Source organism: Ceratotherium simum, chromosome 39 (genome assembly GCF_057802395.1).
Source record: "Ceratotherium simum simum isolate JZ-2026a chromosome 39, ASM5780239v1, whole genome shotgun sequence".
In the NCBI taxonomy this organism is placed as follows: Eukaryota; Metazoa; Chordata; class Mammalia; order Perissodactyla; family Rhinocerotidae; genus Ceratotherium; species Ceratotherium simum.
In genome coordinates this window covers 11,103,418-11,128,942 of record NC_141938.1, presented here as the reverse complement: position 1 = coordinate 11,128,942, position 25,525 = coordinate 11,103,418, and positions in this window count along the sequence as shown.

The following is a 25,525-nucleotide window of genomic DNA, read 5'->3' as shown; positions in this document are numbered from 1 at the left end:
AATATGCAACAAACTTAGACTCACACCACGTCTGACGAACGAAGATGTCACTTCTCTCCCACCTGCGTTCCTGCTCCAGGCTTCTCTCTGTTCTGGCCTCAGCAGCCCCAATATTCCTCCTCAAACACCGTTCCAGCCACCTAGAACCTCTTTCATTTCCTGAAAAGATGTTCTCTCACCTCTATATGCTGTTCCTTCTGCCCAAAACACTCTTCATCTTCCCTCACCTCCTCCCTGGCCAAATCTTACTCATCCTTCAGGACTTAGATGTTACCTCCTACAGGAAGCCCACCAGATTGACCCCTCTCAGCTAGGCTGGGAGCCTCTCCTGGGCTCCCAGGGTCCCATGGGTTTCCACCATCACCACAGCGATCACTCTGAGTCTGCGTCCCTCGTGTCCACAGATCTGCAGAATAGACACTCAATAAATACAGGAGGAGTGACATATTTGGAGAAGGGGGTGGGCTCTGTGTGGTTCCAGAAGGCTGAGCCAGGGCCGTGGAGACGGGGATGGAGGTGCAGGCTGGAGCCAGCCTCTGAAAGAATTTTCTAAGAATTCCAGCTCACTAACCTAGCAGAGGCCAACTTGAGAGGTAACGAGCTGCCCGTTACAGGAGGTGTGCAAGCAGGGAGTCAGAAACCACATCTCTCTGACTTCTCCTGCCCAGAACCAGGGGGCTGAAGACGGCGCCCTACCCCCCAAGCTGTTCCTCTGACTCAGAAGGCTGCCCAGGGAGGACGGGGGACCCACAGCGGCTGTTCCCATGGCCCTCCTGCCGCCCAGCCCATTCCTCAGAAGGGCCCTGGAGCCCCAAGAGCCTACACTCTCACAGGGTTCAGGGAGCCTGATAGAGCCTCGGGGCCCTGCACTCTCGCTCTGAGCAAACTCCTGCCTCATAAAAGCCCCAGTGAAACCGGCCTCTAAAACCGAGAACCCTCTGAGGGAACTCAGATTTCAAGGGGAAAATGCAAGGCATTCTGGGACTGCGGCCGGCCCTTCCCCCCACCCCTCAACCCCCTCCCTGGGCCCTTGGAGAGGCCGGAAGCCGTTGGTGCCTCTGTGCCCAGCCTGCAAACCCAGCTGGAGTCCCGGGAGCCAGGAACGGGCTGATGGGCAGGAAGGGGGTGGGGGCGGGGGGCTGGGGTGTCTGGAGCCAGCAGTCCCTGCCGCGCCAATGACACTGCATGACCTTAGACAAGTGCCTGGTCTTCTATGAACCTCAGGCTTTTCATCTGTCAGATGGGTACAAGGTTGGTAGGCACCCCAGGTACAAGCTGAGTCCCAAAACGCAGTGGGTGTTCTGTTCTTGAACTCCATGAGCTTCAGGGAGGCCCTGGGACTCACGGGGTCTGACCCGATGGCTGGACCGTGTCACACCTGAGTGTCGGGTCCGTGGAAACTCATGCAGCACAGAATTCATCTCAGGGACCTTAAGCCCTCGGCCCCTGATCAGATGGGTCCGTCGGGCTCTGTCGCCCTCTCTCTCCAGCTCAAACCAGAACATCCTCCAAAATGAGAGAAGCCTCAGGTCCCCGGCGCCCAGGCGGGCTGGGGTCCAGCTGCCTGGCAGAAGCTCGAGGTCCCCTACGCAGCCCGGAGATGGTGTCACCAGGAAGGGGTGAGGGCACCTGGCCCCAGTTCCCACACAGACCCAAGGGAAGGAAGCTCAGAGGTGCCCTGTATCCAGTCAAGATCAGGATCCAGCCAGGAGGGCCTCTTCTCCGGGCACCTGAGTCCCCAAACCCCTCTGCAAGGGGCTGGACCCCAGCCAGGCCCACCGGGCCCTACATGCACATCTCAGTAATCCTACACCAAACCTCGTGGCTCTGACTCCTCTCACTCAGCTCCACCCATGTGGGTCTCCTCCCTGTTCCACCAACACACCAGGCACAGCCCTGCCTCGGGGCCTTTGCATGGGCTGTTCCCTCTGCCTGGAACACTGTTCCCTCACATACCCACACGGCCTCTCCCTCACCTCCCTCGGGTCTGCCCTCCTCAGCAAGGCCTGCCCTGACCCCTAGGCTAAATTGTCACCTGTGCACACACCCCCATTCATTTCCTCTCCTTCTTATCTGCTTCATGTTTATTTGGGGTACTTTTCACTCCCTTACTTTTTAATTACTGACTACCTTAGAACCCAGCCCCTGAGGGTGCCCCTCTGTGTCCTCAGTGCCTAGAACAGTACCTGGCACACAGTAGGTGCTTAATAACTATTTGTTGAGGGAATGAATGAATGTGAACAATGTTATTTAACTTGCACAACTTCCCTGCAAAGCAAGTTCTCCCCTTTTTTGCCACAGAAGCTCAGAGAGGTACAGCGTCTGGCCCAGGGTCACACACCTGGTCACGAGTGGGTTTGGAATCTGGGCAGCTGGACTCCAGAGCCCAGCCTTTCGAGCCCTGGGATACATTCGCAAGGGTGGCAGGTCCCAAAGGCACGTCGAGGCTGAGACGCAGCTCCCGGCTCAGGACTCGGTGCCCACGGAGCCCCAGGGCCTCGGTCTCCCTTCTGTGAAATGGGCCCAGGAGCGGGCTGAGAGAAGCAGCTTCCGGCCCTGGAGCCGTGCCCTCCACCCCAGGGGTGGCCGTCCCTCCCCCATCTCCAAAACTGCACTCAAAGCAGGGACACCCCACTTTACCAGCCCCCACCCCAAGCCTGGGATACGCCACGGCTCCCGGAGACAGGCCAAAGTTGTGTCCCTGAGGACTTCGGGCGCCAGAACTGGACCCTGTGACTCCTCTGGGTCCCTGAAACCCCCACTGGCGTCATCCGAGCCCTTTCTGGGTGCCCAGCCCTGCCTGTGCTAAACGCTTCACAGACGCTATCTGCCGGAGAGATCTTTTCACCACACAAGTCAGATTATGGCACTTTCCAGCTTAAAACCTTCAACAGATCAAGACCACACTCCCTCACCCCACCCACGGGGCCCTGCACAGTCCAAATGAAGCTGGTCCCCTCCATGGTCTGACCACTCTGGCCTTCCGACCGCTCGGACTCACCACAGGGCCTTTGCACATGCAGTCCTGCTGCCTGGAATGTTCTTCGTCCCCTCCTCTAGTTTCCTTACTCTCATCCTTTGCTTGCAACTCCTCCCAGAAGCCCTCCCTGACCTCCCAGGGTAGATCGGGTGCCCCTACTCTGTGCTTACTGAACACCAAGTGTTCCTGCTTCTTAGCATTTTTTATCGAAGTAATTTCACATTCACGTGTGTCATTAATTGACTAACTTCTCTTTCTCCCATGAGACAGCGCCCGTGTTTCTTCTCCCCAGTATATTCCTACCCCAGGGCCTGGCACACAGTAGGTGCTCAATAAATACTTGTTGAATGAATAAATGAGTGCACGGAATCCTGGCATTACCCTCAAGCTCCCATTCTGCAGGTGGGGAGACTGAGGCTTGCTCATCTGACTCCTTCTCTGCAGATCCTGCCCCCCCACCACCTCCAGGGCAGCCTCCCAGCCTCCCTCCAGCTTTGGGGCAGTGGTTCTAAGCCCAGGGGATGTTTGTCAGTGTCTGGAGACATTTGGTTGTGACGACGAGTGGAGGATGCTACTGGCTTCTAGAGGGTGGAGGCCAGGGACGCTGCTCAACATCACACAGGACGAAGAATTATCCAGCCACAAATGTCAATGGTGTGTGGTGGAGAAACCCTGCTTCACAGGAAGAAAAGAACGGGGGCCGGCCCTGTGGCTTAGCGGTTAAGTGTGCATGCTCCGCTGCTGGCGGCCCGGGTTCGGATCCCGGGCGTGCACTGGCGCACCGCTTCTCTGGCCATGCTGAGGCAGCGTCCCACATAAAGTGGAGGAAGACGGGCACGGATGTTAGCCCAGGGCCAGTCTTCCTCAGCAAAAAAAAAAAAGAGGAGGATTGGCAGATGTTAGCTCAGGGCTGATCTTCCTCACAAAAGAAAAAAAAAAAGGCACCATCAAAAGACACTTCCACAGAGTGAAAAGGCAACCACAGAACGAGAGGAAATATTTGCAAGTCATATATCTGATAAGGGATTAATATCCAGAATCTCTAGAGAACTCTTAAAATTCAACCACAACAACAACAAAAAAATGTGATTTAAAAATGGGCAAAGGACTTCAGGAGACGCTTCTCCAAAGAAGATATACAAATGGACGATAAGTACAGGAAAAGATGCACCACGTTACTCATCACCAGGGAAATGCACATCAAAACCACAATGAGATGTCAGCTCACACCTATTAGGATGGTGACCACCAAAAACACAGAAAATAACACGCGTTGGAGGATGTGGAGACATCGGAGTCCTGTGCACGGCTGGCGGGAATGTAAAATGCTGCAGCCGCTGTGGAAGGCAGTAGGGCAATTCCTCAAAAAATTAAAAATAGAATTACCATACGGATCCAGAAATTTCTTTTCTGGGTCTACACCCAAAAGAGTTGAAAGAGTCTCAAAGAGATATTTGCACACCCGTGTTCACAGCGGCGTCATTCACAGTAGCCAAAATGTGGAAGCAACCCAAGTGTCCATCAGTGAATGACTGGATAAGCCAAATGTGCTCCATCCATTCAATGGAATATTATTTAGCCTTAAAAGGAAGAAAATTCTGACAAGTGCTACAAAACTTGGGAAAAAAGAAGAGAGGGGCACAGAGCTGGTGGTCATGTCTGGGGCATGGGCTGGTTTGCCTGTGGAACCCACACATGTCCAGCCCCAGTGGCTCCCACCTCCCTTGAGGGAAAAGCCCAAGTCCTCCCCGTGGCCCAACAGGCCCTGCCCGACCTGCCCCGTCCTCTCCCTGCCTCTCTCTCCCCCTCGCTCCCTCTGCTCCAGCCACACAGGCCTCCTCGCTGTTCCTCCAACACATCAGGCCAGGTCCCGCCCCAGGGCCTTTGCACGGGCTGTCCCCTCTGCCTGGAATATTCTTCCATTCCAACATCTGCATGGCTGGTCCCCTCTCTCAATGCCCATAACCCTCTCTGCTCCCTCAGGGGACAGTCCCTGCACCCACTCAAGCCCCTCAGCCTCGGACTTGAAGTTTGGGGAAGAAGACCCGGCCGGGGTGCAGTCTCTGAGTCACAAACCTCCAGCCCGTTTGTTCCAAGTGAATCAGTGATTTCCACCCTCAGCGCCAACCATGGGCGGGCGGGGGCGTCCCACCTCCTCTTCCCACCTGAGCAGGGTCCCGAGCCCCGGGCACCTGCTGCAGCCAGATGCCGGGCACAAAGTAAGGGCTCAATAAACGTCTGAATGACAGCGCAGTATGGAGAGGTAGAGACGGAGAGACAGAGAGGGAGAGAAACAGATGGACAGAGAAAGAAACAGGCAGAGCAGGAAGGGCGGAGAGGGAAGGAGAGAGGGAGGCAGGAAAAGAGAGAGACAGAGCTGACCGCCACCAACCCACCAGCTACAATCCCACACGCACGGACTCCAGCAGACAGCCGGAGGTCTGTGACCACTAATTGTCTATGACACACTCCCACCTTCCACGGCCACTGGACCCTCACAGCAGTCACGCCGGACCCCAGCTTCCCCCAAATCTGTACCATAACTGGATCCCCACAATACTCAGGCCCCACAGCAGACCGACCCGGAGAACAAGCCCCCAGGGGTCTGCACACAGCTGGACCCACCAGGTCCCAGAAAGCAGTTGGACTCCCCAGTGACAAACCCGGCCCTCCACAACAGCCAGACCCCCAGAAAACCACACAAGAGCCAGATCCCACCCCAGTCCCTGAAGCACCATCTCCTGAGACCTCGACCCCTCACCCGGTCCCCAGCCCAGACACACCCCCCCACGGACAAGTATAGTCACCCGCGAGGACCGGGGCTGCCAGCCCCTTTTTGGAGTTGCACAGAGCCTGCACACCATGCAGGGAGCAGGGGCCGGGTGCGGGGCGACACTCACAGAAGGAGCAGAGGGACCCCAGAGGAGCTGGAAGCCTGCTGATGCGAAAGGGCAAGGAGAGAAGCGAGGAGAAGGTGGGCTGCGGGGAGAAAGTGGGCGGCGGGGGAGGACACGGGCGGCGGAGAGGAGGTGGCTGCAGGAGGGGCCCCCAAAATGGATGTCAGCATTGGGGACCAAAGCCTGATGTTCCCACACACGGCTCCCTGGGGCCTAGTCTGGGACCCCCTGCTGCCAGCCAGCCCTCCCTGCCCCTCTCCCAGGAAAATGATGTCAGAGGAGGCAGAATCTCAGAAGGAGAGGAGAGGACCCTCGAGTCGGGGAGAAGCCTGTTCTCCCCCCGAACCCACCGCCCGGAGACTGGGGGCTGGATGGGGCAACAGAGACAGCGGCAGACAGAGACCAAGAGAGACGCATAGGTAAGGAGACACACAGAGAGAATCCCAAAGAGAGACAGACCCTCAGAGACCCAGAGAGAGAGAGCTAGAGACACGGAGAGACACAGAGAGACAGAGACGGGCTGGGAAAGCTCTAAGAGAGCAGCAAAGCCTCAGACAGAGACACACGGCGAGAGGAGGGACACTGGCAAGAGAGACAGAGACCAGCTGAGATGGGCAGGGGCCGTGGTCTGGTGTGGGGTCCCCAGCCCCCGGAACGTTGGCCAGCCCAGCTGGACTCCCACTTGCACACGGGGCTCACCTCCCGGGTGGCTGTTTCCCCGCCGCGTCCTGTGAGCCACAGCAGCTGCGTGGGGCCTGCAGACTCCTCCGCGGTGGAGAGAGTCACTCGTTTCCGTCAAGGTGACACCCCGGCCCCCAGCCTATAGCTCGTGGCTTTCCCCGCAGGGCTGTCCCCCACCTGGCGTCTGCCCAGGGAGCAGGTGCCGTGGTCTGGCTCAGGCTCAGGGCGGGTCACCGGGGAGCAAATAGCCCCACCAGGAGGGCACACAGGGACAGGGGACCTGCTGGTCCAGCCACCGGGGGCCCACGGAGAGGGTCCGGGCTGGCCACAGCTACAGCCTCTCATTCCAACCCCCTAAGATCCTTCTAGAAAGATCAGGAGGGCAAAAGGTAGAGGGCCCTCCCTCTCCTTACATCCGAGGACACTCCCCTGCTCAAACACCCTCTGTGGCTCCCCACTGACTGTCAGATTCTCTAATTCCTTGCCCTAGACAGACTCTCTCTGTCCTGTCTACCCACCAGAGGAAACTGAGGCACACAGCAATGAATTAACGTGCCCCCAGGGAAGGGTGGGGCCAAATCTTGATGAGTTTCTTTTTTTTTTTTTTTTTAAAGATTTTATTTATTTTATTTTTTCCCCCCAAAGCCCCAGTAGATAGTTGCATGTCATAGCTGCACACCCTTCTAGTTGCTGTATGTGAGACTCGGCCTCAGGATGGATGGAGAAGTGGTGCCTCGATGCGCACCCGGGATCCAAACCCGGGCCGCCAGCATCGCAGCGCGCGCACTCAACCACCAAGCCACAGGGCCGGCCCCTTGATGAGTTTTCTGAGTGGACATCCATAAACGGGGGCTGGAAGGTATTCCCGACAGAGGGAACAGCATATGCAAAGGCTCAGAGGTAAGGATCAGCATGGATATATCTGGGGAACCCCAGAAGTAGGTGGAGGGACGTGGTCACAGCTGCTTGTAGGAAAGATCCTGCATGTGGCCCCAGGCGTGTCCTGGGCTTGAGGAAGGAGACTGAGCCACACTCCACGTCCTGTGATGGGGTCCGAGGCCGGATTTGAGGAAGATTCGCCCCGAGGTGGGATTGAGCGGGTCTTGACTTGGGAACAGCGGCGCCTGGTGGGCGCTCTGAGGAACTGCATCCTCCTTCCTAGGTGCCTGCAACATTTATTGAGAGCCCAGCGGCGCTCCCGGTGTATTAAAATATTTTTTAACTCCTCCTTCCTGTAAAAATAAATTCATTCTCAGCAATCACCATGAAATGAAACAAATAATCATAACAGCCAGAAAAGAAATACAGACGGTGAAAATTTGCTTAATGCCTGATATAATAATATTTTATGTAAATAATTGCCCAGTAACTACACGAATTTTAATAAAACTGAAATATCCGCAAACAGGACCATTTGGGAAGCCACTAAGTCGTACCGCTGATGTGTCATTTTATTTTCTTGATTCATTCTTTAGTGTTCAAACAAGAAACAATTTAAAAAGAATAAGTCTCATACACTTTAAACGTCTTACAGCTTTGTCAAATATACCCCCAAAAAGCTGAAAACATTAAATAAATAAAATAAAACGAAAAAGTTTCCATTGTAAAGATATTCAAATCCATCACTCTAGTTCACATAAAAACTAACATTTACACTTGCCAATGAAAAATACTGTATATCATAGTTTGCGATGCTTCACTGTTTTAATAAACACAAATAAAATCTCCCAGTGACCCCAGAAAAGTGCAGAATAATAATTATTATTATTATTTGCTGCCTGCGTAACTGCTAAGGGTCCAGCACTGTTCTAATCACTTTATACGTAATTACTTCCTTCATTCCTCACCTAACCTGTGAGGCAGGCGCTATCATAACCCCATTCTACAGATGAGGAAACTGAGTCACAGAGGGGAAAAGATAATGGCCCAAAGTCACACAGCGAGGAAGTGATGAAACCAGATTTGAACCCAGGGGGACCGCCTGCAGGGTGTGTGTTCTTGACGTCTGGGCTCTATCGAGCTAGACTGGGGTCGGGAGGAGGGTGGCTAGGGACCATTCTCTGAGGACATGGCGTTTGCTCTGACCTCAGGAGGACAAGCAAGGTTAGCCAGGAGGAGCAGAGGAAGGGCAATTTAGGCAGAGGGAACAGCAGGGGCAAAGGCCCTGAGGCAGGAGTAAGTTTGGCAAGTTGGAGGAACAGAGAGGAGGCTCGTGGGGCTGGATCTGAGTGAGGTGGAGACAGCAGCAGGAGATAAGGTGGGAGATGACAGCAGGGGCTTTATCGTGCAGGGCCTCAGGGAGCCACGAAAGGTTCTAGGCAAGGAAGGAGTGACTCCAATTTCTTCTCTCCTGTTGTGCAGCCTCTGGCATCACTTGGAATCAGTCAGGGCTATAGTACCCCATCATTCACTCAAACAGTAAACTAAGGTTGCTGTGAAGGTATCGTGTAGATGTGGTTCACATCTTCAATCAGGTGCCCTAAAGTAAAACAGAGTACCTTCAATAATGTGGGTGGGCCTCACCCAATCAGTTGAAGGCCTCTCAGAGCGAAAACTGAGATATCTCAAAGAAAGAGTTCTGCCTCAAGACTGCAGCATCAACTCCTGCTCGAGGTTCCAGCCTGCCCTGCAAATTTCAGACTTACCAGCTCCCATGATTGCATGAGCCAATTGCTTAAACTAAATCTCTTAATATATATACCTATATGTCTTATTGGTTCTGTCTCCTGGAGAACCCTGGCTGATAGAGGGGACATCCCCCTTACCACCACCCAGCAGGAGGAGGTGGGGATGTGGAAGACGAGATGAGCCAGACTGAAGGCCCTGGGGTGATGGGAGAGGCAGAGAAGGTAAGGCTGGGGCATGGGGGTCTGCAGATCCAGGCAGGCGGAAGCCTGCGAGCATTCTCAGCCCCCTGTCCATGCCTCTCGGGCCCCTCAGCCTTCCTGGGCAAGCTGTACTGCCCCACCATCAGGAAATCTGGATGGTCCCCCCACCCATGGAGGGCAGGATGGGGTAGATTCAGGCACAGTCCACACCTCCAGAACCCAACCACAGTCAGGGCATGAGCAAGCATAGGGCATGGGTGTGTTGGACTTTGGGGGGGGTCAAAAAAATCAAGTGGTGGCCTGTTGGGGTATTGGGGGACAAAGGACTCTTAGGTGCAGGAGTCCCGGGCGGTAGCCTGGTGAAGAATTTAGGGGTTGCTGTGTCAACCTGACAGAAGTACAGCTGTTGACACACAGGTGTTGGGGCTGCCATATATGTTGAGTGTTGACTGGTAAGGACTTTGGGAACTAAACTCAGGGGGGATCAAGGTGACAGCTGCATGGGGAGCCCGGTGTTGCATGCTGGAGTAAGGAATACACACTGAGGGCCGGGCGCTGGCCTGCGTTGCCCATTATCTGGTGGAAGGTTGGAGTATGAGAGTGGGTTTGGCCAGTGGATAGCGGGGATTTTAGCAGAACTAGGTGTGCATGGGATTTCCATGTCTCAGGCAGGGTGTTGGAGGCGGGCCTCTTCGGATATTGGGTGTGCTGGGTGTGTTCTGATTGAGGAAGAGTTCATAAATGTTGAATAGATGTGCCACCCAGTGGGGTGTCCATTTGCTGGACCGTTTTGGTGTTTGAGTGTCAGCGTCTCAGACGACGGCCAGTGTTTGGGATGCGAACGCCATCGAATGTTGGAACGTCCATACGTGGCGTGATGAGGTTTGGGTGTGAGTATATTGCCTGTCGTCTGATGGGAAGTTGGGGTGTTGACATTATTGGACGGTGGGATGTCCATGTGCTGGGTTTAGGGGGTCTGAATGTCTTGAGTGTTGGGGTGCTTCAGTGTTGACCAGTCTGGGTAATGAGGCATCAGTGCCGGCTAATGGGAAATTGGGACGTTAGATGCTAGAGTGTCATCCTACGCCCCGAATGTTGGTATCCCATGTTGGATAATGGGGTGCTGGCTTGTTCAAGTATTGCAGGGTCAATGTGTTGGGTGTGGGCTGGTGGGAGACTGAGACTGGGGCAGAAGTATTGGGGGTGCCCACAGATAGGGTGTGTGGGTACTGGCCCACTGCAGCATTGCAGGGTCAACGTGTTGGGGAGTTGAGTACGGATAGAAGACAGCCCAGGGTGCTGAGTGTTGGGAAGGTCATCAACTGGAAAGGGCCTTTGGGTGGGATTACATGAGCCAGAGTTAGATTGGGGACTGGGGCATCGGGCATCAGGAGTGGGGGGCAGTAGGCTTGGAGGCTCAGCCAGCCCCTTTCCCCCACGCTGGCACTCATGTGTAGACCCAGCAGCTGCTCCAGAGTGTGCACATTGGGGCAGACACCTTCACTCACCCTTCCCACCCAGCCTGCACCTGCCTTGTAGGACATCCAGCCATGGGAGATGGCCTCCCGTACGGTGATCCCGTAACTCCAAATATCACTAAGGCTGGAGAAGGGAGGGAAATTCATACAGACGGGCATATACCAATGGAGCAGCCACCTCCCCACCTCCCTGGGGAGAGCAGGTGCTGCTGGGATGGGGCTCAGGTATAGTCGCTGATGTCAGCACCCTGCACCTTAGAGAGGCCGGAGGAATTGACCTTGGCGTCGCCATGGTTGACCAGCACGACACTCCGGGCTGCGAGGTCATGGAGGCCATTCAGACCTGAGAGCCACCTTCTCTGACCCAGCTGAGCAAAGGCCAGCTCACCATGCATTCAACAGACACTTACTGAGCGCCAACTGTGTGCAGGCACTGTGCTGAGAGCCAGGAACACAGCATGAACGGGACAGGCAAAAATCTCTGCCCTCGCAGATGGGACGGAAAACAAACAAGATAAATATGGAAATGCTATGTCGTATGTGAGCTGATGATAAGTGCTAAGGAGAAAAACAAAACAGGAAAGATACTGGTGATTTCATCCGTCTCGTGGCTTTAAATATCATCCATGTGCGGTTGGTCAGAGGATACAAACATCCAGTTAGAAGATGATTGAGTTCTGGGGGTCTCATGCCCAGCATGGTGATTATAGTTAACAATATTGTATCGTATACTTGAAAGTTGCTAAGAGAGTAGATCTTAAATGTTCTCACCACAAAAAAGAAATGGTAATTATGTGACGTGTTGGAGGTGTTAGCTATTGCTACAGTGCGAATCAATTTGAAATATATAAATGCATCAAATCAACACGTGGTACACCTTAAACTTTCACAATGTTACATGTCAGTTACATCTCAATAAAGCTAGAGGGGAGAAAAGAATGGGTAAGGATTCAACTTGGGGAAAAAAATCAATGTAAATGTCTAACAATAGCTGATTGGTTAAAGAAACTTTGAACCATCCATCCAAAAATAATTTTTTTAATAAAAAAATAATTTCTAACTCTCAGAATCTCCTATTTGCCTAAGTGTGAAGAAATCCAACTAAAATACTGGAAAACGCAACATAACGCGAGGTCTCTTTTGGAGAAATAGATCAGAAAATTTCTGGAAACTGCACTAGCGTTTACCCTGATTGACCAGATGTGATCTTATGACCAATTGCCACGGATGCAACTTAAAAATTCATTGAGATTTAGTCCAACACTTTACAAAATCATATGCAATTTCAGGAACTTCTTTCATTAGTGATGACGATAAAAGAGGGACCAGTTCTGATATTTAAACGATTTTACGTCTGGAGTGAAGATCTTTTCCAACATCACGAAACATTTGGTATCGACTCTCTTGTCTTTTGATTTGGCACCTACTAAAATTGGACTAATAAAGGAACATTTAATTGTTATGACTCTTTTGTTGTTAACTATTATCAGCAGAGGTTATCTTTGATGTTTAAAAAAAAAAAGCTAAATGCATTGACTACCTAGACACACTTTTTACAGCTTTGAAACATTTGCACAGTTAGAGGAATGAGAGAAATTTGACCAAAGAATTATTAAAATCAAGCTAAAACTTTAAAAAGATAAATCACCCATACACCATGATTCCCAAATTGGTGCCTCTGGTTGCACCCTCGCTGGCCCCCTGTGGGGGTCTCACAGACATCTGAAAGGTAATAGGACGCTGAATGTCTTTGTCAGCTCAGTTCAGGACAGATCAGTCCTTCCAGCTACTCACCAGAAGCTCTGGAATGGCCCTAAGCTCCTCTTTCTACAGCCCGCATCCAACCCCATCACGGCTCAGCTGGACCAGCACAGCCACCTCCAGCTCCCAACCTGGCCCCCCACCACAATCTGTCCTCCCCGCTGCAGCCACCAGAGGGCGCCTGTGAGCACCTGAGTCAGGTCCCCCCTCCTCTGCCCACAGCCCTCCAGGGCTCCCACCTCCCTCAGGGTAAGTCCTTCTCCTGGCCCACACAGCCCTGCAGAACCTGCCCCCCATTCCCTCCCTGCCCTCCCCTCCTCCCTCTCTCCCCCTGCTCACTGTGCTCCAGACACATGGGCCTCCTTGCCGCTCCTCCAATACAGCAAGCGCAATCCTGCCTCAGGGCCTTTGCACAGGCTATTCTTTCTGCCTGGAATACTCTTCCCCCAGATGTCAGCACAGCTCCTTCCCTCCCTCACTTCCCTCAGGTCTCTCCTCAATGTCACCTCCTCAGTGAGGCCTCCTATGACCCCAAGGCTAAATAACCATGCCCCACCTTCACTCTTCTTCTTATCCTGCTTTGTGTTAATTCAGATTTATTCGTGTAGTGTAGTGTCTGTCTCTGCCGTTATAATGTCAGCCCCTAGAGGGCAGGGACAGCTCCCCTCTGTGTCCCCAGTGTCTAGAACAGACTCAGCTGCCTGGGATCAGATCCCAGCTCCACTGCTGCCCAAGGTGGGGCCTAAGGCAAGTTACTTGCCCTCCCAGGGCTTCATCTTTCTCATCTGTAAAGTGGGGACAATCATCGCCAGCAACGAGCTCACACAGGTGGTGGGCTTGGAAGGTGACTGGCATACAGTAGGTGCTCAATATGTGCATATCTATGCCAAGTGTCTTTCCCTGTGTTTCAGCAATTACCCAGATGGGTGTGTACACAGGCAGGCATGCACCTGTGTGTCCCCACACCTGTGTGCCCGCACACCTGTGTGTGTGCACCTGCAGGCATGGCGTCCACACAGGGGCAAATCTAGTCAACCGTTGCAGACCTAGCCTGGCCCCCATCTCTTCCCCATCCAGACCCAGTGTCCAGGGACCCCGCTTCTGGCCTGGCATGAGCCCCACCATGCCCCTCCTCCACCAGCTCACCTGGTTCAGGAGTGGATCTTCCATCTGAGCTGAGGCTGTCCATCCATTTCTAAAGGTTATGGGGTTAGCAGGATCCCAGCTGGGGGGGGGCTCTCTGCTGCTCCCATGAGACCCACATTCTTTTGAGGACTCTGCAGGGGCAGTGCTGGGAGGGGATCCTCTTTGGCTCCACAGCAGACCCCTCTCCTCCGTCCCAGTCCCCTCTGGGGTCAGGATTCATCTCCCACCCACCTGGCTCCATCCCGAGCCCTCACTTCTGAGATGCCCGCCTGACCCATGGGGACCTCTGCGGACAGGCGGGCTGGGAGAACGAGAGGAGTCACCCCAGGCAGGCTTCAACTAGCTGGGGGCAGAGGAATCAGGACAGGGGGTCCTCTCCTCCCGGGAGCCCATAACAGTGCCTCCGCCAGCCCAGGGCAGACCAGACAGCATCAAGCGCGGCCCCTCAGGAATGCAATATCCGCCCACCTGGTCCTGGCTGACGAGGTTTTCCTATAGATCAAAAGCAGTGCATGTGTGCCCTGCTCTTTCTGGGGCCACAGTCTGGGGCTGCAGGGGCGAGGGAGAGGATGTCACCACTGCAGCCACCTGGACCCCCTCCGGTGGTGCCCCCCCCCCGAGCCTCAGTTTCCCAAAGACACGTGTGGGCTCTGCACACCAGAGCTTCGTGGAGAAGCAGCAAAGACTGAGGGACACAGGGCAAGCCCCACTCAACCTCCAGACCTCCAGGTAACAGGTGGCAGGGAGGAGGGGACAGGGGAATGACCGTGTCCACAGGCAAACACACAGTTGTCCATGGCGGTCACTCACCATCCAGAGTGGGACACCCGGCATCCACGGTGGATCCTCAGCCACTCATAGAGGGACACGGCGTCCTCAACAGGTGGGCTTGAAACCATTCCCTTGGGGAAAGGGAGAGTCGTGTCCACACCGCGTTGGTTTCCTGTGACTGTCATAATGAATTACTACAAACTTGGAAGCTTAAGTAACACACATTTGTGACCTTACAGTTCTGGAGGTCAGGAGTCCAACACAGGGCTCACCACGCTAAAAAGGCGTCCGCAGGCTGCCTTCCTTTCTCGAGGCTTCAGGAAAGGATCCATATCCTGGTCACTCGGGTTGTTGGCAGATTTTACTTCCCTTGCGGTTGTAGGACTGAGGTCTCTCTTTCCTTGCAGGCTGTCAGCTGAGAGCCGTTCCCAGCTTCTAGAGGCACCCGCATTCATTCCTTGTCTGTTGGTCCCCTTCGTCATCTTCAGATCCCACAGCAGCAGGTCAAATCCCTTTCATCCTTCAAATCTTTGCTCCTCTTCTCCCCTCTCATTTCTTTTTTGGGGGGTGGGGGATTTCTCTTTTCCTTTTTTTTTTTTTTTTTTTTTTTAAGCAACATTGTTCTTTATGAGTCTGGCTTTCTTTTTTTTTATGAGGAAGATCGGCCCTGTGATGACCTCTTTTTTGCTGAGGAAGATTGGCTCTGAGCTAACATCTGTGCCCATCTTCCTCTATTTTGTATGTGGGACGCCGCCACAGCATGGCTTGATGAGCAGTGCGCAGGTCCACACCCGAGATCCAAACCCAGGAACCCTGGGACACCAAAGTGGAGCACATGAACTTAACCACTACGCCACCAGGCCGGCCCCCAAGTCTCATTTCTGACCCAGATAGGAACGGTTCTCTGATTTTAAGGGCCCATGTGATTAGACTGAGCCCACCTGGATAATACAGGAACAGCTCCCATGTCAAAATCTATAACCATTATCACATCTGCAGAATCTCTTTTGCCATGACTATGTGAGAAAACATACTCAAGGTTCCAGGGATTAGGATGTGCACAACTCTGGGGGACGCAGGCATTATTCTGGCTGCGACACGCAGTTGGACACCACACAGGTACACACAGGTCCATGGCTCACTCATGGGGCACCTTCATGCAAATTAGAACAAGTCACCTTGTCATCACAGTAAGCTGCCAAGTCATCGCAATAGATTGACTTTGATAAAATGAGACCCTTGACTGCCCTCCGCTGGAAAGTAGTTGAAATAAATTTACATATTGACCACGTCTCTGATGCAAATGGCGCCCTTCAACGATGGCGCCCTAGTGCAGAGAAAATCTATGCCCGGCCCAAAACACACACACACACAGATCAATTTAGAGTCGAACACTTGCACGCTCACATCCCACAGTGAAACCAGCTGACACCTCCCACAGAATGGTTTTGTTTTGAGCCATTGGTGCAAGGGTCCAGTCTAGGATTAAGCGTAGATTTCCAACAGCAGAGAGAGGATAGCTCGTCCTGGGGGAGCCTGTGAACACTGTGGGCAGCTGACCAATGATCGCTAAGGGTTCACGCTTGGAGTTACAGGAGGGCTTGCTGACAGCAGGCAACAGGAAGGAGCCATTGGGATGGCACACGAGGGGGCACCCTCAGAGGTGTTAACCCCCAGACAAGGATTGGGTCCTGCCCGTGGACATTCACTCCCTGGACAAATATTTATTGTCAGCCACGTGCCAAGCACTGTTCTAAGGCAAGTGGTGGACAAGACATATGTGGCCCACTGACAAGGTGGGAACGGTCCCTTTAAGCCAAGGAACAAAGAAATATTCCCTAAATCACCATGGCAGGGGACAAGAGAGTGGCTGTGACCATCCCATCCATTCCTGGATAGCACATTCCTCTGAGAACAATGCAGGGAAAGACTATAGAGTTCCCAGGCTAGCCCATAACAGTCTGTTTAACCCATAAGGCAGTGAAAGATGGAAAGGTATGGAATGGGGGAAGGAGTGATGGAGGGAATGCAGACAGGGAGGAAGAGAACCCCACAACAAAGAAATTCAAATGTCCATATAGAGGAAGCCACCTTCCATAACTAGACTGGTGGGCTAGCCTGCGGTATGGTCTCTGATTACAAGTTCTCTTGAGAAGTGAAAACACCTCTTAGAGTCAAAATCCTTTAAGTTTTAAACTGACAGGGGCCAGCCGCGCAGCACAGCGGTTAAGTGCGCATGCTCCGCTGCTGGCGGCCCGGGTTCAGATCCCGGGCGCGCACCGACGCTCCACTTGTCAGGCCATGCTGTGGCGGCGTCCCACATAAAGTGGAGGAAGATGGGCACAGATGTTAGCTCAGGGCCAGTCTTCCTCAGCAAAAAAGAGGAGGATTGGCACGGATGCTAGCTCAGGGCTGATCCTCCTCACAAAATAAAAATAAATAAATAAATAGACTGACAATGCCAACAATCACCAGCAAACGTGTATGGGAGATTGAGAGCAAAAAATAATAATAATAGCCACAATTTTTGGCAGCTCCTCCGTCAAGATACGGCTCCTCTTTCTCTTCCTCCTGATTCTGGATTTGACCAGGTGACTTGTTTGGGACAATGAAGCCTTAGGAAACACGCCACCAGTGGAAGCGTGAGAAGGGCTCACACGCTGGGGTTTACCCTCTCTGCTTTTCCTGGCAGTTCTCTGTAGGACTGAGCTTGCGCTAGCCTCCTGCAGAGGCCACGTGGAGGAGAACCAAGGCACCCCAGCAGACACCCTGTGACGACCAGACATGCGGTGAAGCCCTCCAAGATCATTCAGCCCCAGCCAACCCATCGGCTAACTGAAGTCTCATGGGTCACCCAAGCAAGACCAGCCAAAGAACCACTCAGCTGAACTCAGCCCAAACTGCCAGCCCAAAGAATCAAGCATTAATCAACGACCATTGTTTTAAGCCACTACATTTTAGGGTTGTTTTTAGGGTTGACACATGCTCATAAAAAGGCAGCCACTAATTCCCTGACATGAACCACACGGACAAAGACATTGGTGTAGCCACCGTGTATGTTTCAGTGCCACGAACTCTGCTTTATTCACAGAACCACTAGGTGGCAGGCATTCTTCGTCTGGTTCAAACTTCCACTTAAACGAGAAGTATAGGCTACGGAATCAACTTGTGTCTCCACCTAAAAAAAAAAAAAACTATTATTATTATGTGAATTTTGCAGATGAGGAGACTGAGGCACGGGGAGATGACATCTCTTGCTGGTAAGGGGTAGAGTCAGGATTGGCATCCAGTTCTGACTCTATAGTTAATTGCTACGTGGGACTGACACCCAGCTCTGTCACTGATTACCTATGTCACTCTGAGCAAGACGCTGTGCTCTTGTGACTCTGTCTCCTCTCACGTTAAGTGAAAGAACCGAACTAAAATCAGGGGTTCCTAACCTGGATTGGGCAACCATGATACTATATAAGTATCTAAAAAATCTTTTGGGTAAATATATGGTGGGGAGAGGGGGCAGTGGATCGGACGTGGTCTTTAGATTCTGTTAGATTCCCAAATGAGTTTGTGATCCAGAAAAGGTTAAGAAACACTGGGCAATATGTTCTCGAAGGCGATCCCAGGGGTCAGGTTTCTATTCAAGTTGACACCAAATGCTACAATTACAATTAGGCAAAAACCAAGCGAGCCTTTACAATTAGGAAGAGTTTGGGCCAGACCACAGCAGCACTGAACTGTGGTCAAGGTTAAGCATGACCCTGGTGTTAATTCCAGGCTTGAGTGGAATGCGTCTTTCTTACACACCCTGCACGCTTGTCTTGGAACTAGACCAGTTCTGGCCTTGTCCCCCGGGTCGTGACGCACCCAGTAGCTTCTTCTGACCCCTGCTCCATGCAAAGTTCTGTTGCTGCAGCTTTGACCTCTGAGCCCTGACCCTCGGCACTCTGAGAAAGCAGTTAGCAGTGATAACGGTGGAAGCTGCCAAAAGAATCTATGAGTGATTCCAGCCGAAGTAGCCCTTGCCTAATTTTCCAGGAGTCTGGCTCATTGTAACTTTCTGCTCTCGATGTTTTCCTGGATGAGCTGCTCTCCTTCACAACTGCGTACTGCCAGCCTCACCCTCAGTTCTGCGCCAGCACCTATCTCCCCATGCCTTGATGTCCCCCAGGTCCTCCTACCTGCCACCAAGCCAGCTCGACATTAAAAGCATCTACAGGTGCTCACCTACAGCTTGATGTCCACCAGAGCTTCCTCTTTGCAGGACAGCCTAGTTAACTCTAAGCCAGTCATCAACTTTGCCGTGTTGTGCAAGGAGTGTGCAAACTTTTCCTTTGGGTGGTGGAATTTTTGTCAAGCAGCATATTACGGAAGCTCAGACGATGTTAAAACCATCGAAAGGGCAGAATTTTAGGGAGGGGCCTGCATCTTGCGGGGGACCTGCAGGCAATGGGCTACACACCCCAAGATTGCACACGGGTGGTCCGGGGGAAGTCGAGAAGGCAGGGCTGGTTCCCCAAAGGGTTGGCCCCAGGAAGGTGGGTGAGAGGGAGGGTTCAGCGGGCAGGAACTGAGGTCAAGACGTAACCATGAGAACACAGGCCCTGGGAATTTGCACACATCACCGGGAGGGCACTGGGCTTCCCGCAGGTCGTGGGAGAGAGGCAGGCGCCAAGATCTCCGAGGCCCCAGTGACCCCGGCTGACATCTGGATAACATCTGTTATACAAAAGAGCAAGTCCCAGCCAGAAAGCAGTCCCCCCAGCAGGGCTCTCAAACACCCAGCAGGGTTTTTTAAATGGCTTTAGAGAGATTCTTTCACAACAACAAACTCACTAGCAGCTGCCTGGCTCAGCCATCACTCAGACACACCCCAGACACTCACGTCCACCACACATAATAATAACCTAATATCTAATGCATGTTAGTATGCACCAGACACTCTGCTATCAATCTACACATACTAATTCATACAATTCTGATAACAATGCCTTGGAGTAAATGCCATTATCATCCACGTGGCTGCCAAAGGGAGCTGCTTCAACACCCTCTTTGGGCCCACAGGCCCTGCCCTCCCTCCTCCCTCTCTCCCCCTCCTCCCTCTGCTGCAGCCACACGGGCCTCCTCGCTGTTCCTCCAACACGCCAGGCACAGTCCTGCCCCAGGGTCTTTGCATGGGCTGTTCTCTCTGCCAGAAAGGCTCTGCCCCACTGAAGTACTGCACAGCTCACTTCTCACCTCCTTCCATTCTTCACCCAAATGTCCCTTCTCAGGGAGGGCTTTAGATCTAAAACTGCAACCCCCTCCCCGCATACACACACAGAGCACTTGCCGCCATCTGACATACCGCATACTTTATTCCTTTATCTTATTGTCGGTCTGGCCCCCCAGAGCAGGGATCTGTGTCCGTTTTGTTCACTGCTGCGACCCCGAGTGCTTGGCCGGAGTCCTTAAGTGGCAGAAGCGAGATTCGAACCCAGGCAGTCCAGTTCTGCAGGCCTAAGCACGTCCCACAAACGCACACGACAGCCAACACATGTACGCACTCACGCGCGCGGCCGCTGGCAGCCGGCAGCCTCCACGCGGGCTGACCCCCAGGCCCAGCCCCTCACTCAGCCCCCAGGCTCCTGGCCCCCAGCCCTCACCTCCTCAAGCCCCCAGGCGCCAACACCCCAGGCAGGAACTAGCTGTTGGTCCGCACCCTGGAGGAATTTGCGCTCAGCCTCCTCCGCGTCAGGCTCTGGTGGTAACAGGGTGTCCGCTCGTGGGCCGCTAGGGCTATGTGCCGCTCACCTGGGGTCCGAGCCGGTGGTGGCCAGGTCCAGCGCCTCGCCCTGGGGAGGGAAGGCTGCGAGAGCTGCTGATGTAGCCAAGGGCGCGACCACACAAACCCTCTTCCATCTCCTGGCCTCTCTCAAACGGCCGCATCCCCATAGCACCCCAACCCTAGCACATCTAGGGTGCGCGGTGCAGGCTGCTGAGGGTACCCCGCCGTCTCCACGACCCTTCCCCACCTTCCCAGGCCCGCACTCCAGCTCGGCCCTGCGCTTCTGCCACTTCCAGGTCTGATGCAGGTGGCCGCGCATGGTGGCACAGCGCAGGCTGCAAAGGAGCACAGCCTCTCCTCACCCTCTTGGACCCCCTACCCCCGACCCATCTACTCAGCCTCCTCCCTCAGCCCGAGCCCGGCCTCCGCTCAGCCCGAGCACACCTTCACCTTGCGGGGGGGTGCAGAGAGTCAGCACCAAGGCGTGGCTCAGACTGTGGAAGAAGACCCCCACCACCTCGGGGACCACGCCCGCAGAGCCTCCTCCCAGGCCCCGCCCCCAGCCAGGGCCCCGCCCTCCAGCCTCCTAGAAGGGCGCGCCACCGCACCTTCAGCCCCCAGCGGCCCACTCCACCCCAATGCAGGCCCCGCACTCCAGCCCCGCCCCCCATGCACGTGGTCGCGCACTACAGCGTGGCGCAGGCTGGCGAAGACGCCCCGGTCCCCCGAGCCATCATGGTCCCTTCAGCCCCCTATGGCCTCTTCTGCCACCTCAGAGGCTCCGCGACCCTCCGAGGCGCCGCCCCTCCTCTGCAGCTTTCACCCGCGGCGCGCACATCCTGCCCACGGCTTGCGCAGCGGGCAGGCACCAGTCCCGGAGGCGCGGGTAGACCTCGGCGGGAGAGCCCCGCGAGCGCGGAGCCCGGCGCGGCGGGAAGGGCGCGCGGTCCTGCCCGCCGGCTCGGGGGCTCTGGGGCCTCAGCGCGCAGATACCGCGGAGGAAGAAGGGCAGGTGCGGGTCCCGCGTCGCCGCCGCCTCTCCCGGCCGCACTGGACCCTGCGGGGTCAGGGGGGCTTTGGAGCACGTCAGGCCCTCGACTCCTCTTCCTGAACCCTATCCATCGGGCCAGAAGTAGCGGGGCGTGCGGCAGAGCTGTGCTTTAAGCCAGAGTCGATTTGGAGAGGAGCCCCAACCCGCTGGGCTCAGATCGGGGACCTCAAACCCACCTCTGACTTTTCAGAGACCTTGTAGGGAGGCCCAGACACCCCTACTCGTCCCGATGCCCAAGCACCTGGAACCGTTCATTCCTTATACAGACACGTGTTGAATTCTCATTGTGTCTTAGACCCGGTGTGGTGGATACAGGGTGAAGAAGGCAATCGTGGCCCCTGCCCTCTTGAAGCTAACCCTCTAGGGGAGAGTAAGGAATCAGATGAACGAGGAAGAGCCAAAAATAATAATGACAGATTGAGGTAAGTGCTACAAAAGAAATAAACAAGGAATATGAGACAAAAGACAGGTGGCTGGAACTGGGATGGTCACCTTCTCTGGGGAGGTGGCGTTTGAGCTCAGATCCGAAGGACGGGGGAGCTGGCCATTCAAAAAGCCAGAGGAGAGCGCACCAGGGAGGGAGCACTGTGAGTGCAAAGGCCCTGAGGCTGGAACAAGCTCCGCCCATCAGAGGGCCTTGCTCCTCAGCCTTCCTTCTTCCTCTCCACTGACTCTCCCCGCGCAGCCTTAGAAGTTCCCCATCATCCTGAAAATCCCTTCTTTGCCCTGCCTCTCCCCCCAACCCCTGCCCCATAGCCCTCTGTAAACCCCCAGTTTCTAGAAAGCATGGGCTAAGCAGAATGTCCATCAACAGAGGATTGGAATGAGATGTGTGATTGAGGGTTGGAATGGAAACGAATCTACATCTGTTTGTAGGAGAGAAATAGGAATTTGATCCTATTTGAGGAGGAGGTGATTAAAGATACTTAGATATCTAAGTAGATGCCTAGCAAGGCAGATAACTTAAAATGGTCTACCCTCCACTTGCTGGGGCTGGTGGTGATGCTCTACATCTGGGTTTTTTTTGTGGGGTTTTTTTTTTTTTGGCGAGGAAGATTGGCCCTGAGCTAACATCTGTAGCAATCTTCCTCTATTTTGTCTGTGGGATGCCACCACAGCATGGCTTAACGGGTGGTGTATAGGTCCGCCACTGGGATATGAACTCGCAAACCCCAGGCTGCCGAAGCAGAGTGTGCAAACTTAACCACTACGCCACCAGGCTGGCCCACTATGATGCTCTATGTATCTTGATCTGGGTTGGGTTATGCTGGTGTCTGCTATTCTGAAAATTCAGGGAATGTACGCATAAGATGTGTCTGTTTGTTCCAGGTAAATTTCACCCCGCATCAGTAACAAAGAGACATAAAATATTGAACTCTAGGTAGGGATGTGCATGCTGAAGCGCTTAGGAGTGATGGATACTTATGACTGCATCTGAAAAATAACATGGATTGATGGATGGATACAGAGGGAGGGAGGGAGGGAGGGATAAACAGGTGACAAAGCAAATGTAGCAACATGTTAATTGTAGTATCTAAGGGTGGGTAGGCCAGGGTACAGTTCTCTCCATTTTTCTGTATGTTTGAAAGTATAAGGTTAAGAAAATTTGTCTCCCCACAGCAGCTACCGGTCATTTCTTTATTAAAGTGGGTTCAGCAAGGCCACCCTGGTGCAGACCTGTGTTGGGAAGGGTCCTTGAGAGTCCGTCTTAGTTCTGCAAGTGTGAGGGGAGTATGAGGAAGCTTTTGTAGGTTGAGATGGTCTTCTGGCCCCCTGAGCCATAGGGGACATGCAGATGAAGCTCGGGCTGAGGGGAAGATACAGGAGAGGGAATTAAGTGAGCTCTGGGTCAGAATGGGAAAAGGAGGAACCAGAATCTTCATTCTAACCGGATCCTTGCCAATTAAAAAATGGGCAAAGGATCTGAATAGACACTTCTCCGAAGAAGATACACAGACAGCCAACGTGACAAGATGCTCAACATCGCTAATCACTACGGAAATGCAAATCAAAACCACAATGAGAGATATCACTTCACACCCACCAAGATGGCTAGAATCAAAATATCAGCTCATAGGGGCCGGCCCGGTGGTGTAGTGGTTAAGTTCGCATGCTCCTCTTCAGTGGCCCAGGGTTCGCAGGTTCGGATCCCAGGCGCAGACCTACACACTGCTCATCAAGCCATGCTGTGGTGGCGTCCCACATACAAAATAGACAAAGATGGGCACAGATGTCAGCTCAGCGACAATCTTCCTCAGCAAAAAGAGGAGGATTGGCAACAGATGTTAGCTCAGGGTCAATCTTCCTCAAAAAAAAAAAAAACATGTCAGATAATAACAAGCATGGGCAAGGATGTAGAGAAACTGGAACCCTCATATGCTGCTGGTGGGAATGTAAAATGCTGCAGGTGCTGTGGAAAACAGTTTGGTGGTTCCTCAAAATGTTAAACATAGAGTTTCCTTAGACCCAGAAATTTCACTCCTAGGTATATACCAAAAAGAACTGACAACAGGTATTTTAAAAAAAAATACTTGTACAGGAATGTTCATAACAGCACTATTCACAATAGTCAAAAGTAGAAACAACCCAATGTCCATCAATGGATGAATGGATAAACAAAATGCAGTATATCCATACAATAGAATATTATTCAACCGTAAAAAGAAATAAAATACTGATACATACTACAACACATGGATGAACATGGAAAACATTATGCTCGGTGAAAGAAGCCAGTCACAAAAGATCACATATATGATTCCATTTATATGAAATATCCAGAATGGGCAGATCTATAGGAACAGAAAGCATCAGGCCAGCAGGTGGAGGGGAATGGAGACTGATTACCAGTAGGTACAAAGTTTCCTTTTTTTTTTTTTTTCGTGAGGAAGATTAGCCCTGAGCTAACATCCGATGCCAATCCTCCTCTTTTTGCTGAGGAAGACTGGCCCTGGGCTAACATCCGTGCCCATCTTCCTCCACTTTATATGGGACGCCGCCACAGCATGGCTTGCCAACCGGTGCATTGGTGCGCGCCCGGGATCTAAACCTGTGAACCCTGGGCCGCCAACTGCGCCATGGGGCTGGCCCCCAGAGTTTCTTTTTAGGGAGATGAAAATGTCCTAAAATTAGACAGTAGTAATGGTTGCACAACTCTGTGAATTGTACACTTTCAATGAGTGAATTGCACGATATGTGAACTATATTCCAAAGCTGTTAAAAAAAAGAGAGAGTCAAGACTCCTAGGTATTCATCCAAAAGAAATGAAAACTTACATTCATACAAAAACCTGCATGTAAATGTTTACAGCAGCTGTACTCATAATTTCAAAAAATTGAGAAGAATTCAAATGTCCCTCAAGAGATGAATGGGTGGTGGTCCATCCAGACCACGGAATACTCCTCAGCAATAAAAAGGAATGAAATACTGATACACCAGCATCTGGGGGAACCCCCAATGCATTCTGCTGAATGAAAGAAGCCACACGCAAAAGGCTGCGTATTGTATGATTCCATGTATACAATATTCTAGAAAAGGCAAACTATATACAGTGACAGAGAACAGATCCATGGTTTCCAGAGGCTAGGAACGGGGCATATTCTGTATCCTGATTAAGGTGGTGGTTGTAGGGCTGTATGTGTTTGTCAAATATCATAGAATTGTACCCTAAAATGGGTTGATTTTACTGTATGTAAATTACACCTTAATTTTTTTTAATGAAAGGAAAAAAAGAGCCAGAAGAAAAGACACACAATGCAGTAAAAATAATAGCTGAATAGGAAAGAAAGAGCTGTCTGTGCTCTCCAGATCCACCTCTTCACCTCCCGTCCTCTCGTCCAGCCTTAAAGTCTGTTTCCCCTCAGACCCCACTCTGTTGAGTGGCTGAGTACCAGGCAAATGGCTAGGGCCCCCCTCAGCCTCCTTGTTGCTAAGCCACATGAGCAGTGGATGCTGGTGCACCCTCTGTCCTGCTTGAGACGCAGAGCTCTCTCTCTCTCTCTCGGGTCCCCATGCAACCTCTCCAGCTTGCCTCCTCCATCTCTGATGGCTCCTGCTCTGTCTTCTTCCCCAACTCCTCATCATCCTCCCTGAGCCATCCTGTCTGTGGCTTCACAGGCTGCTAACATGTCAACCACACCCATCTCCCCACCACCACCCACGTCTCTCTCTA